Below are 15,381 nucleotides of genomic sequence, written 5' to 3'. Positions count from 1 at the left end.
CTAGCCATGGACCATGTCAGGGCTTGGTGCTCTTACAGCCTCTTCATAATTGAAAACCTTTCATGGATATCTGCCATTGTGATGGTGAATGGACCCCGTTCAAGGAAGTTACTGTGGTCTGCTCTCAGGTCCACTAGCCAGTGTGCACTGATCATGTTAGCGTTATGTCCCACATATGCTTTTCAACTATTCGTCAGTCTCGAGCCTAGTGGGTCTGTTCTCGTGTTATCACCCCGCACTAGAGAATAGACTTTAGATGGCCCTTTCTCAGGGCTGTGACTTTTTGCTTGGAAGTCTCTAAGGCAGGGGTGTCAAACTTGCAACCTGCGAGCCAGAACCAGCCTGCCAGAGGGTCCAATCTGATCTGTGGGATGAATTTGCAAGGTGTGAAAATTACATAGAAGACATTAACTGCAGGGCGGCACAGTGGTGTGGCAGTTAGTACTGGTGCCTCACAGCAAGAAGGTTCTGGCTTATGTGTGGAGTTTGAATGTTCTCCCTGTGTCTGCGTGGGTTCTCTCTGCGTACTCCAGCTTCCTTCCACTGGCCAAAGACATGCTCATTAGGTTCATTGGTGATTCTAAATTGGCTGTGAGTGTGGTTGTCTGTCTCTCTCTTGTAACCCTGTGATAGACTGGCGACCTGTCCAGGGTGTACCCCGCCTTTCACCCAATGACAGCTGGGATAGGTTCCAGTCCCCCAACGACCCTTCACAGGACAAGCGGTTACAGAAGATGAATGAACATTAACTGCAATTTTTCAATAAAAGTAACTGCTATTCCCAATTTGTCCCACTGTTTTAGTCAGAGTTTCAGACACAGCAAACACTGAGACCCAGGACTAAACAGCAGATGTGCTGAAATTTCAGGTGGCTCATAAAATGTTTCATTCAATAACTGCAAATATTTTCATAATGTACTTCTTTGCACTAAAACACAGCGGACAAATTGGAGTTGTCGTTATTTATAGGTTATTATGCTGCTATGTTACTGGTCCAGCCCGGGTTGGGTTGTATGCGGCCCCTGAACTAAAATGAGTTTGACACCCCCGCTCTAAGGCTCGTTGTACTTCTGTAACCTTTCAAACCTCTCTGCAGCTCAGATAGTTGGCTAACTTTCTTGCCGTGCAGCCTCAATCTCTTTCTCCATGGAGAATATTTCTTCTTATGATCTGCGTTCATCTCAAGGGTTACCGTTGCTGTGGTTATCATACATTTAATTATATGATTTACTCAATCTAACAGGAACCTCTGAGCCCTGTATCATTTAGAAAACAGTAATCAAACTTGTCACCTTTATTAGCTCTTAAGTGCATCGTTCATTTCCTTCTAACGACTCAGTATCAGATTGATTGCAGATCCGGTGAAAGCGAGATGTGTCTTATAACGCAGCAGGACTTCAGAATGGTAATGGATGCTGTTTTTATCCCGATTGTAAAGGACATTTTATATATATATATATATACACACACACTACCGGTCAAAAGTTGTAGAACACCCTAATTTTTCCAGTTATTTATTTCAATTCAAGTCGTGCAAGTCCAATGAATAGCTTGAAATGGTACAAAGGTATAAACAGCCAGAGGTTGGTGCTGGTGCTACTAATTCCTACAGGTGTTCCAACTTTTCTTGGTTACTTACAACCCCCTCTGTCTGCATAAAAGCAGTGTTGGAACACACTGTGGTACCAGACCCTCATGAGCATCAGGTGAACAGTATTGTACTGCAGAAAGTAGTGTGTTGCTACAAAAATGGCGAGAAAAATGCAATTAACCATGGAAGAGAGACAGACCATCATAACACTTAAATATGTAGGTCTTTCCTACAGGGAAATTGCAAGAAAGTCAAGGTGTCAGTGGGTACAGTTTTCTTCACCATCAAAAGGCACTCTGGGGGAGTGCCTTTTACACTGTGGGAAACTGACAGGAAGAGGTCTGGCAGACCCAAAGCCACAACTGAATCAGAGGACAAGTTTCTGAGAGTTAACAGCTTGCGTGATAGGCGGCTCACAGGACAACAGCTTCAAGTACAGCTTAATAGTGGTCGTAGTAAGCAAGTCTCAGTTTCAACTGTGAAGAGAAGACTTCGAGCTGCAGGTTTGACAGGATGAGTTGCAGCAAGAAAGCCATTGCTAAGATGTCAGAATAAGACAAAAAGGCTCGCCTGGGCCATGAAACACCTCCAATGGACTACTGAAGACTGGAAGAAGGTATTATGGACTGATGAATCAAAATTTCAAATCTTCGGTTCATCACGCAGGATCTTTGTACGCCATCGAGTAGGCGAGAGGATGGTTCCACAGTGTGTGACATCAACTGTCAAACATGGAGGAGGAAGTGTGATGGTCTGGGGCTGTATTGCTGGATCCAGGGTCAGTGACTTGTACAGAGTGAGAGGCACCCTGAACCAAAACGGCTACCACAGCATTCTGCAGCGCCATGCAATACTCTCTGGTATGCGCCTAGTTGGTCAGAGGTTCCTCCTACAGCAAGATAATGACCCAAAACACAAGTCCAAGCTATGCCAGAACTACCTCAGGAAAAAAGAACAAGATGGTAAGCTTGAAAACATGGAGTGGCCAGCACAGTCTCTAGACTTAAACCCCCATCGAGCTGGTTTGGGATGAACTGGACAGAAGAGTGAAAGTCAAGCAACCTGTGTGTCACAAGTGTCACACATTTATGGGAACTTATGCAACAGACTTGGGAAGAACTTTCTGAATAATATTTAATTTCTATTGTAGAAAGAAAGCCAGGAGTGTGTTTAGCTGGTTTTTTTTTCCGATCAAATTTTTAATTCTATTTTCATTTACAAGTGTGTTTAGCTGTTATATCTGCCAAAGGTGGCTACTTTGATGAGTCAAAAGTTTAGAATACATTTTGGTTTATAAATTGATTCCATGATTTCTTTTTCAACTCAAATTGCTTATTTGTTCTATGCTTTCATTTCAGAGTGCAATGAGACACGAAACTGAAAAACTTTTAGTAAAAAACTGGAAAAAGTGTGGTGTTCTAAAACTTTTGACCGGTAGTGTGTGTGTGTGTGTGTGTGTGTGAAGTTTTGTGTTTAGTTTATGTGTCAGATGAGTTGTCAGCCATGCTAGTAGCTCTATAAGGTTGTAATAACCACTGTAAAAGTAGTAGATTGATAAAGGAGTAGAAACACTTAATCTTTGTTTAACTATATTCATATATGGCCAGTGGCCAGGGCTCATCTAAGCATGCATTTCTTCCTCTGTTTCTACCCAGCTGCCAACTCAGAGGTTAAACATTCTGCTGGATAATGGACAGTGTTTTTTAAGCATCATTACTGTGAACACCATGAAAGTTAACAATGTTAAACAACTTGTCATGTTTTTTCTTAAAATTCACAGAAGACTGAGATTAATGGTAACAATAATAGGCAATTAACAGTTCTTCCTCTAAATAAATTATTCTTTTTTTGTAAAGTGTTAATGGATCAGATTTGCTGTACCATGTGGCCTGTTACACCTGTTACATGTTACAGGAATTAAACTTAAAAGTAGTGACTTTTTTGTTTTAAAACATTAGTATATAGTATACACCTTCCTAATATTATATAGGTCTCCCTTGTGCCTCCAAAACAGTTGTGACTCATCAGAGAATGGACATGGCCTTCTGAGGGTGACCTGTGGTGTCTGGCAACAGAATGTTGTTAGTGGGTTGCTTTGGGTCCTGTAGGCTGAGGGGAGGGGCCTCTGTGGATCATCCCACAGATACTTGATCAGTTTGGGATCTAGTAAATTTGGAGGCCAGGTCAACACCTTGTGCTGTTCTTCATGTTTTCTGAGTTGTTCCTAAACCTTTTCTGTATGTGTGCCTGTGTCAGAACACCGGATTGTTACAAGATGTTCAATGTTATTTACTTCTCCTGTCAGTGGTCATAATATTGTGGCTTATCAATGTAAAACTACCTCTTAATTTATCCAGTGCTTTTACTTTTTTCTTTCAAGGTAAAATGGGATTACCCTACCACGTGGCCTTTCAGAGACAGGGCAATATATATGAAAAGAAAAAACAGTAGAATTTCCCAGAGGACTGAAATAAACTCATCCAAACTTTATTTGAGAAAATTGTGCAGCAGACTAAACAAATGTATTCTTCAAGCTGTTAATAAAACACCAGGCATTGTCTGTTCTCCAACTATGCCACTGGGGGATGACAGAGAAGATAATCCTTTCTGCTACATCTGAATCAGCTCTTCTTTCTCGACTCTGGCAGAAGAATCGTCAACTCATCACCCCCAAATCATTCCACTCCAGTCAAACCACTGCCCTGGGGCGGAGTGGGGTGGACTGGGACCACCCAGTGGTGGCCTGGGTTGTACCAGCCATCCAGACCAAAGTTGATCCCGATAGTCTCCTTACTCATGTTTCAGTTTAGTGTGTAACTACAGTGAGCTTGTGCTGGCCCATAAATGTTTGCAACGCAGGTGACCTACAGCTTAATACCGAGCCTGAACTTCAGGGTGCTGCAGATCGCTGATCCGCAGTACATATTTTGCACTCAAAGAGAGGCAGACAGGGTACACAAACACACACGCACGCACACCCACACACACCCGCACAACCGCACACACAAACACTTAACCCACAGTTGCTCTTCTCATTAACCCCCACTTTTGTACTACCTTGTGGCTCAAATCTTACCTTCATTTCTCTATGACACCCCATTTATCACCTGAGTTATTTTTAATTTTTTAATTAGATGTAGACTTTAAATCAGCTGCCCGTTAGTCTTTGCTAACATATTGGTGTGTGTGTGAGAGAGAGAGAGTGTTGGAGAAGAATTTAATCAAACTGTGTGTTTAATCTAATGAAACTAATTTTACTACATTGCCTTAATTAACTCCAGACCAAGCCATTTCGTAGTGTTGCAGAGTGTGCAGTACAGAATATGCGTGAGAAACACACACATAATATTAACTTATTTGTTTTATGGCTTGCTGGCATGGAACCTTAAGTGTGTTGTAATTATTATTACTAATAATGTTTCACATTCTAATCATATTCAATGAACAGTTTGATTTGACGTAGGAATGATTTACCTTAAATATGAAATATGAGCCATGTTGCCAAGGCAGTGCATGGTATCAGAACATCTGTGTGTTCACATACGAATCAGTTCCTGATAATGTGTTAATGACCATTTCCAAACACAGATACAAAATTGTCTAACAAATGCAATATGACTACTCGGTAATTTCTAGATCTCATGCATTGTTGATGTTGGAGGACATGGTTAGGGTTAACAGACCTAATTTGAAGTATATTTCTTTATGGCGTCAGCTCCCATAAGTAGTTAAAACTGCTCAACTTACATAAAACACACACCAGAAAATGCAAACTTGCTTCGATCAAGTTGTGCACTTTAACTCAAAATACAAATATATATTGTTAAGTCTCTGGGTGGATCTAGGGGAATTTAGGGATGAACACAAGAAACCAAGAAAGTCAGGATGGTAGGGGCAAATTAAACAGGATTTATCGCAATACAAAGCTAACTGAAAAACTGATTGAAGCATACACAGTGGGGAAGGATTGGACCATGTGGTTGTGCCAATTAAATGAAGGCACCATAACAGAACTAGACCTGAACTTCGCCAAGTTGAAAGCAACAACAAAATGCCTACCTATCTTATCTACAAAAACATGTAATCAAAAATACATAGGTGGCACCATACAATAATCCAAGTGTGTATAAACAGAAGGTTACCTATGTGAGGAGGTGTAAAAGGGTACCTCAGTCTCACCTATAGTAAGCACCTTCCACCATAACAAACATAAACAGAGCACATGGGTCTACACATCTCAAAATCAAGAAAAGAAGGAGAAAGAAATCAAAGTAAGCAGCAACAAGCAGCAGAGAGAAGAGCAAGCAGAGACTGGATCCTCCAGCTGGGTCCCTTTTCATGTAGGCCCATGGTAGTGATTGGACAATCTGGGGCCGAACCAACCAATCAGCAGGCACCACTAGACTTCCCAGGTGGAGACCAATTGTGAAATTAACACAGAGAGAGAGAGTGAGAGAAAAGGAGACAATACATTGCTCCAGAAAAACTATTTTCCTTACCGATACGAGACAACGCTTTAATATGGTTTTGAAAGATCTCAAGTTCACCTTTTGTCAGTGGACACAATAAATTCACATTTTGTTGTTCCTATGTAGTTTTACACTGATTCTATTGGTCAGAAGTACAGTAGTAGTAGAAGCAGGCTGATGCATACATATGAGATTAGCTGTTATTGGTTTAATTGTGGTAGCAGACAGAGTCTAATAACCAATTGGATGTCTCCATATGGTAGAAAGCTGGGTGACACATCTCGATGGTGATAGCCAGTAACTCTCTGCACATGTACATGTGAATATTATTCCTGCACTTTCCAATCATCTTTGTATTGCCTCTATTCTGGGTGGAGAAGAAAGAATAATTTCCTTTCCATCTTTCAGCAGCTGACACAAAAGCTGTTATCGTTGGTCAGATAGAGTTCAGTTGCATTGTATTAAAATCAAATTTCAGTATTTTAATTTTGTCGTATATTAGACAGACATTGGGGAAGTATTTGAAAGAAAAGTCTGCATCTTTGGTAAATGGTAGAGAAACCCATAAACGAAAACATGTAAGATGACTGCAGTCATAAATAATAAAATGGATTGATACTGAAAAGGCAAATGCGTGGGTGTTAAGTTCTCTATCATGGCTGAATTTTTAGGGTCTGTCCCTGCTTTGGGCTCTCTGATTTAGGTAAAAGAATTGTGGCTAAAAGTAATTTCACGGAAATAATAATTAATGTGGTGCATGAAATAAAAGCTGCTCCCTAAATTATGTCTCAAAACATGGCATTCCAGAGGGTTATTGTAGCCACCATCACATCTGAAAACTTTAAATACAAAAAAAGGCAAAGGACAAAGGTTAAGCCCGCATAGTCCAATTGAGAGCATGAATAGAATACCCTGTGTGGTTCCTGTCTTATGAACCGGTTCCACAGCCAACTGTGAATTACGGTGTCCGGGGGCCTCCATTACATGTGGAGAGTGGTGATTAGAATCATTGCAACTCAAGCGATTCCTGTATAATCATCAGTTCCCTATCCAAGTGACTGCCACATTAGGTGGACAGCCTTTAAGGCAGAGTGCATTCATTTCACATATGGCTTTTGACAGGTCCCTTGGGTAAGCTGTGCTGCTGATGGCGTTTAGGAAGCATTTATATGTTGCCTTTGTCTCTGGATCTGAGTAAAGAGTAAGACTGCATGTGGGCGACAGCTATGTGTGATGGCCTCCATAGTAATGACTTGTAATTGCACCATGCTTCCTGCTCAACTGTATTTACTATTAATTCTGTAGCCCTTCCAGATATATAGTACTCATCTGTGTGCACACGTCGCTTTTTCCTCTCCTGGGGTATTTTTCATTCTATTTCATTACTTTCCAAAACCGAGCTCAAAACATTTTGTAAAATAAAAAAGACACAGTGCTGTCAGAAGGCCAGTGTAGTGTAAAGGTTAACCGTGTGGAATAAAGGCTTAAACCCCTCCTGTGGTGTACAGATGCTTAGTCATAAGCAATACTGCAAATTAACTCCCTTCTATTGAAGAACTCATTCATTCATGACAAATTAGTTTATTAATGAGCTTCAAAACATCACAAGAACAAACTTCCCAACACAGGGCTGTTTGCATCCTCGCCTCCACCTGGTTTCTTTATCTGATTGGTGTGTAAGGTTCTGTGTGGACTGATAAAGCGGGAAAGGCCGCAGTTCATGCATTGCTTCTCTTGCACTCCTCTCTCGATCAGTTCAAACCTTGAGTTCTCATAGTCTGACAATGCATGAATGAGGCAGTCAACTGTGATCCCACATGGCAGTGACATTCTCACTGTGATGATCACACAGCAGGACAACAGCATATCAAATGAAAGGAAAAGGGCTTTCAGCTAACTGTGATGGATTATAGTCTAATGTATGCTGACTGGCCTCAGGAGCCCAGAGCATGGGTTCTAATAACCACCCAACCTGTTGGAGTTCTCAGGAAATAATGCATGGCAGTTTTCAGTGGTTCGGGACTTGTTGCTCTGATGAGTTGAAGGTGGAGATAACAACATATATTCTCTTTTGGAAAGTAGGGGGTGTTTTGAATACAATGCAAAGGACAAAAATCCTTCTCAGGAGAGTCTTTCTCAAGGACATTGCAGCATGTGCTCCATACACCGGTGAACCATTAACCTTCTGGTTCGTGGACATCCATTCATGTTAGATTGTCATCCAACTCTGTTAAAGTCATCAACATCCTTTTTAAAATAAACATCATCATCTTCTGCTTTTCCCTTTTTATCCAGAATTATTATCATGAGTAATACTGGTGAGAACAAAAGTGAGAGGCCCGTAAAGCCAGGAAGTACAAAAAGGGGTGAGCAACACTTAGTGCCCCCTGCGTAATATAGTTTAAGTGCTGTTATAAATCGACAGGAGAAGGAGTGCACTGCTTGTGAGTGCCGTCACTGAAAATAATTCATGAATTACACAGGGTATGGCATGAGAACACAAACACCAAATGTCCTGTTTTGGGCAATACCTGCTGGAATAAAGTCAGACGGTTGTACTTCGAGACCAGGGCCCTGTACAGTGTAGGTGCAACTGGGGTAGTTGAAGATGACAGTCTTCACCCTTGTGCATCAACAAACGGACCAACAAATACTGTATATTCAAAAGCATTGACTGATAAGTTCATATCCGCCAAAACAGCCTCTGCTGATGAGGGGAGTGCACCTTTATAGACACTGGGATATCATAGAAGTAAGCAATTATGAGCAAGCCTTTTCACAGGGGGAAAGGGTCACAAAATTGTCTGTTGAAAAATCCATTATTTCTCCAAAGATCTAAAGGAACCAAGAAAGACGCATACAGCAGCAACCCAAGCAACCATACCCAAACCAGCAGGACCTTACCACCTCGTCTAACCCCCCCCCCAAAAAAAAAACTGAATAAAGAAAAATGGCAGCCCACCCCTGCTGAATATGCTACAAATTGCAGTCAAGCTTCAGACGTGCTATTGTACAGGTGACTGCTTGGGAAAGGAGGAAGATAAGTGAAAAACACTCATGCACAAAGTTCCCCTTTCTGCTCCTAATATTAGGGTGGATCACTGGCTGGGAGCCAGTAAGCTGCGAGCAGGCTGCTGTTTCTCCAATCTCCACTATCCACCTGCGCATTGAATTTACATGCAACCACGTCACCCAATCTCTGCCTTGCATTTGCACATTCGGTTTGCATGAAGGGGTTTGATGCGATTCAAACAGGTCCCATAGAGTAGAACCACAGTCAAAACAGAAATTCTTTCGAGAAACATGAAGGTAATTCTGAATGTTTGCACTGTAAACACAAATCAAACCCTTTCACAATATTAGGTAGTTGACAAAACTAAAACTGTAGTTAATGCTCTGCGAAGCTTGGGCTGGGAGCACTTAAAAATAATTCTGATATGGCTGAGAAGCAATCACTTCTGCCTCCACCACTTCTTCCACCAGCAGATTTGTCATGCCACATGCTTCTGATTCAGCTAGTCTTTGTCCTTCGATACACCATGAATACGCTGTCGACTCAGCTAGCTCTAGGCCTCCTCCTCCTCCTCCTCCTCCTCCTGATGCCTGCTTTGTACTATGGCCTCCGTGCACCGGATCAGATTTCCAGCCTTCTGCCTGTCTTGCATCTTTCTCTGAATCCAAGCATTGTGTGAGCCCTCCAGAGAAAATCTGCCTTTACCGCTGGCCTACAGTTTGTCCTACTGATGGTTTCATCTTTGCTGCTGTCTCCTGTTTATCTTCCAGCATGGTTCTGTCTGTCTGCCCTGATACTGGGCTGCCCATCTAAGATCTCTGGTTATTCTGCTCTCCGGCCACTAGACCATCTGTACAAGGCACTCCCTTAATTATTCTTGTTCATTGTAAGGTGCCATTTTACATATTTTAATATATTACATTGTTCTCAGAAATAGCAGCAACTACTCATTCATGTCCAGAAGACCTTGCAGAGTTAAAATACGTACAGTCAACAGGTACTGAAAAAGTTCTTGACTCACAGACGCTCACCCAGATTTCAGTCACACACATGACAAACAAAGCAACGATGGTCCGATGCAAATGTCTTTAGTGCATCACGACGGTTAGTCCCTGAAGATGATGACGAGTAGAGTTTTATTTTTACTAGCAGGCTGTTTTGTTACCCGGGCGTGTATGATGCCTCCTTTGGGATGGGGGAGCAGCAGCTTATATCTCCTCAAATCTCAACTTGTCCCACCTTATAACACACACGCCTATACACACTGTAGAACAGGCTTTTAACAACTTACTTAAGGTAGCAATGAAATAGTTGGTGATGAAGAACAGTGCTAAACTTTTTTTAAAAAGCAGAGTGTGTGTGAAGACACAGATTGCTCTAGGGCATTTCAAGGTCTTGTCTATTCTGGTAAATTATTCTTCAAGTTAAAAGCCTGAAGAACAACAACAAAAAAGAAAATCTCAGCAGACAATGATACTTCAAACGTGACATCAACCAGCAGCTCTAATTTTTACAGAAAATAAGATACTCCCTTAGACACGCTGCGTTTGCTTCTTAGATATTTTTGGTCCATGCTGTTGAGCAAAGCCAAAAACATGAACCTCGTGACTAGACCTCATTTATATTGCTACTTCAAAATGCATAAGACCGTCTGTTCTCTAGCACTTCCTTTGTTTTCCTCATCCAGGCATGGATTCATCATGTTCCTGATGGGATCAAACGTATTTTCAACTTGAAAGAGTGTGACTCCTAATTACATTCAGTGCTTTTGACAAACGGGGCACATGGGAATAAAATGGAGTCTAAGTCGACACAAGACTACTGGTGGGTTTCTTTGGATATAGAGAAAACATCAAATATAATGCAGTTTTTTCAAAATGTGATCTGTTCTCTGACAGATGCTCAGAAGTGAACAGATCCCACAGTCAGTCTCTTCGCTGAACAGTGGCAGCGAACAGACTGAATCCAAATTTCCACCCTTGTGACCAGCAGAATGAGTCCTAAGTGGTCACTAAGTCTGTCTTGGTACAATATTTACACATGTTTTTTTGGATTATATGATGTCCTAAAGAAAGTATAGAGTAAACCAACCGCTGCCATGGCGAGGCTGTCTTCCGCATTGCCAAAGGTCCCACACTCCATGTCAGGACCATTTCAGAACTTTGAGTTTTCCCAGGAGTTTTCCCAGGAGGACCATGGGCTGTAGTTTGGGCACACTTGGCCTAGGTGGAAAAGCCACCGTTAAAAGCAAAAAGCAGTTCGCTAAGCATTCACCTTAATCTCTCTAAGATCATGAGAATCCTGTAATGTGATGAGTCCCTCAGTGGTCAGAACTCAAATAACTATGTCTTCTGTACTCCTAGTTTATACCAGTAATACCTAGTACTTGTACTAGGAAGCTGTAAACCCAAGTGCTTAGAGGAGCCAGTTTGGTACTGTAAGGTGACTGGTTTGATCCCCCTTTACATCCATCGATGAGGTGCCTTAAGCAAGGTCCTAAGCACCAAACTGCTCCCCGGTACATAATCACTACGCTTTGTGTGTACAACTCAATGGGTCTAATGCAGAGAATGAATTTCCCCTTGAGGGATCAATAGAGGAAAATTCTTCCATTCAATTAATTAATTATGGTAAAGCATAATAATGATAACATAAGGATATGTGGCTGCTTTCCAGTAGCAGGGACAAAGAGACTGGTTATTGCTGAGGGAAGGATGAATGCTGCCAAATATAGAGAGATCTTGGACGATAACCTGCTCCAGAATATACAAGTTACATGAGATGTTTCAGAATTAGAATGTCCTGAACAACACCAGTCTCTGACTGGTCGTGAGTGACTGAGCCAAAGTTTATTATATATGTACACCGATCATGCATAACATTACGACCACTGTCAGGAGAAGTAAATAACATTTAACATCTCGTGACAATCCAGTGTTCTGCTGGGAAGCTACAGTGTGGATGTTACTTAGACATGTACCACCTGGACCAGACCAGGCACCCCAAGCCCATAGCAATGACACTCGTTGATGGCAGCATCCATCCCCAGCAGAATGCAGCCTGACACAGGCACACACACACAAAAAGCTTTAACTAAAAAAAAAAACATGAAGAACAGCACAAGGTGTTGACCTGGCCTCCAAATTCACTAGATCCCAAACTGATCAAGTATCTCTGGGATGCACTGGAACAAGCCTGATCCACATAGGCCCCTCCCCTCAACCCATAGGACCCAAAGCCCCCCACTAACAACACTGTGTTGCCAGACACCACAGGACACCCTCAGAAGGCCCATGTCCATTCTCTGATGAGTCACAACTGTTTTGGGGGTACAAGGGACATCTACACAATATTAGGAAGGTGGTCATAATGTTATGCCTGATATATAGTGGATTACAATTAGCATCTCTGAAGCGATCTAAAGATGAAAGTCCTTAGCTATTATCACCCAGTCTGAAGTATTTTTAGAAGTGCTGCAAGGAAAATTGGGATAAACTGCCCAAAACATACTTTTGATTTTCTATGAACTTGCAAAAAATTCTATTTCAGGCAGGAAGGAAGTATGTATGAAATGCGTGGACTTTAAAGGTATAGCAAACCAGACATACAGAGCAGGCAAAGATGGTTGTGAGTAAAGGACCAGTAGTATATTCGCAGAACAGTTGACACAATTCAAACATGTGAGTGGGTTAGCGAAAAAGTGCCAAGTGATTACTGGCAAGGGTGGCTGGGTCTGACAGGAGAGTTGGAAATCACAGAAAAATTCTGAATTTGTCATTGTGACAGCATGTTTTTCACTTCATCATTATGGATCACTGACTGTACAATAAATGGGGAAAGTGCTAGTTTTATCAAATCAGTCATTTGGCACTCAAATCTCCAATGTAAAACGGTGTGCTCAAAGTCAAAAGTTCTAAGTGCATTCTGAAGCGAGTGAAAGACTCTCACTTACAGTTACACACAGTCATGGCCAAACATAACTTTATCTAAGATGTCTAGACAGATAACACTGTGCCGTTATCCAAGGTGTTTTTAAATAGCAAGCGGATGCTGTCTGGATTGTTTCTTCCTTGCCAGATTTCCTCACAAGCCCACACCATCGCTTTTCTAACACGTGTTTCTACCTGACAACATGATCTCTGTTCTCAATTACCCATGTCTCTTTGGATCTTTGCTTACTGCTTGTCAGATTTGTTTTCTGCTTGTTGGCTTGGTACAAACTTTCTATACCACTGATAAACTTGACTTTACTTCATCTTCCCGTGATTGGGTCATGCTTTTAGATGTGTAAGATTTAATCACCACCATGAACTTTGCCATAGAGGTAGAATTAGACGTAGCTGGGACCTGCTTGTTGTCTCATAGCAGCTTAACGGAAAGACAAAAGAATGGCAACACACATCTAAACTATCTAACTCGCTTTCTCCGGAGAGAACTGACGGGAGGGTTTATTGGTGTTGTCATCTCTAACACTCTGGATGTCAAAAACTGAATAAGCACTAAATATTTCCGTCCTGGTTCCTCTCTGCTGACTCACATCTGAGGATTTGTAATAGTACTGACCAAAGGTGAGAACTTCTGCTCATCAGTTGTCTTGTATTCTTGTCAGTGATGGTGCCCTTCAGTTTGTACCTAGATCAGGGCTTAGCTGTTGAAACTAATAGGCGGTTTAGGCTTTTGCATCAATTTGACACCGTATGCAGACCCCATGTAGACGCTAGTGCCATAGATGACGTGCACCTCCGCAGAAATGTAACTACGTGCAGTGGCGAGCAGACCGCAAGAGCTGTGTGCTTGGTAGTAGTTTCCTGTTTCCGCTTTAGTATATCTGGCTGCCTCTCCATCGCTGCAATTTTTGAATCGATTGTTTTGGATCAATACAGATGGAACACATCGAGGAAATGTTAACTGAGGAGGTTCGGATATACAAGCATTTGTATGACTCACTTCAGCGAAATTTCGGCAAACTCCGGCAAAAGTTTCAGTTGCCATTGTTGAAAGTGAAGCAGGAAATAGATACACAAATTAACCTGACTGGTAAAAAAGACACAGCGCCAACTAGTGTTTGGGTGCCATTTTACAGAGAGAGCCAGACTGACGTGCACACAAGTGTGAATGGCTCGCACCGGCGTAGGTTATGGCATCTATGTCTCGCAGTACCCTGAATGAGCCTTAAGGATTAAAGCTAACAGTCCTTTGTGATTCACCAGTCAGTAGGATTCCAGCTGGAACAGTTCCATAATCAGCATTATGGATAGTGGTGAAAAACAGAACAACCTCTAAAGTATAGCTCTTCAGTTTAAACACATATTCTTTGTGTTCTGCCACTCAGGCAGAGAGGCACATCTCTGATTATTTGTATAGAGGCTCTTAGCTGGATCATGATGACGGTTGTGGATCTGGTAACTGGACTTATCAGAGTAGCTAATGTAGCCACTGGCCAGCTAAAAATAAAAATAACAATAAAAAGAAAGACTGCTGTAGCCAGGCAGCAAGCTACTAAGGAAATCCTCTTGTAGTTGAAAATAAGAAAAATGATACATATATAAATACAAGATCAGTTTTCTTACTGGCACAGTCAATAAAATCATTAGACATTTCCCCTAACCAGTTTTTCTTTGTGTCACAACTACCAGCCCTACTGCTCTTTGCTGAAACTTATTGCTTTGCATGTGGTTAACTCTGTGACCTTTTGCAGTGCGTGCTCTGAATCCAAACTCCGAGAGCAAACAGACTGAGCGGCAGACGTGGCAACAATCCTTACAAAAAAATAAATAAATAAAGTAATCCATCCCTGGGAATCCAGTTATGCTTACTCTGATTACTACCTTAATGCGTGTAAGATAACCAGGTGTTTACATGAACTGCAATAATCACAGTATTGCCTTGCTGTGGTTGTAATCTAATTATTAAAGTGCACACTGTCTGACTCAGTCTGATAAGCCCGGAGTCGCCAGAGGCTGGAGAGCTGGCTTCAAATTTATGAACAAATTACACTGCATGACATACGGTTATGGTAGCATACTGCTGAGGCCAGCACTTACTCTGGGAAAGCGCGCGCGCATGCACACACACACACGCGCGCAATATATTGTCCTTTGACGAAGGCAGAACCAGGTCCAGTCTAATATGATATGATGACACAGGCTTGTTGGAAGGCCTTGAATAAAAAAAACAGTTTTTGTTTAATTTCCACACCTCTTCAACATACCTTGAGTTGGGTGCTAAGCCTAACTCGATAACTGAGCTAAAATGGCCTTCTTAAGGGAGATGACCAAGAACCAAACAGTCAATCTTACAGAGCTCCT

Source organism: Chelon labrosus (genome assembly GCF_963514085.1).
Source record: "Chelon labrosus genome assembly, chromosome: 7".
In the NCBI taxonomy this organism is placed as follows: Eukaryota; Metazoa; Chordata; class Actinopteri; order Mugiliformes; family Mugilidae; genus Chelon; species Chelon labrosus.
This window is presented reverse-complemented; position numbering follows the sequence as displayed.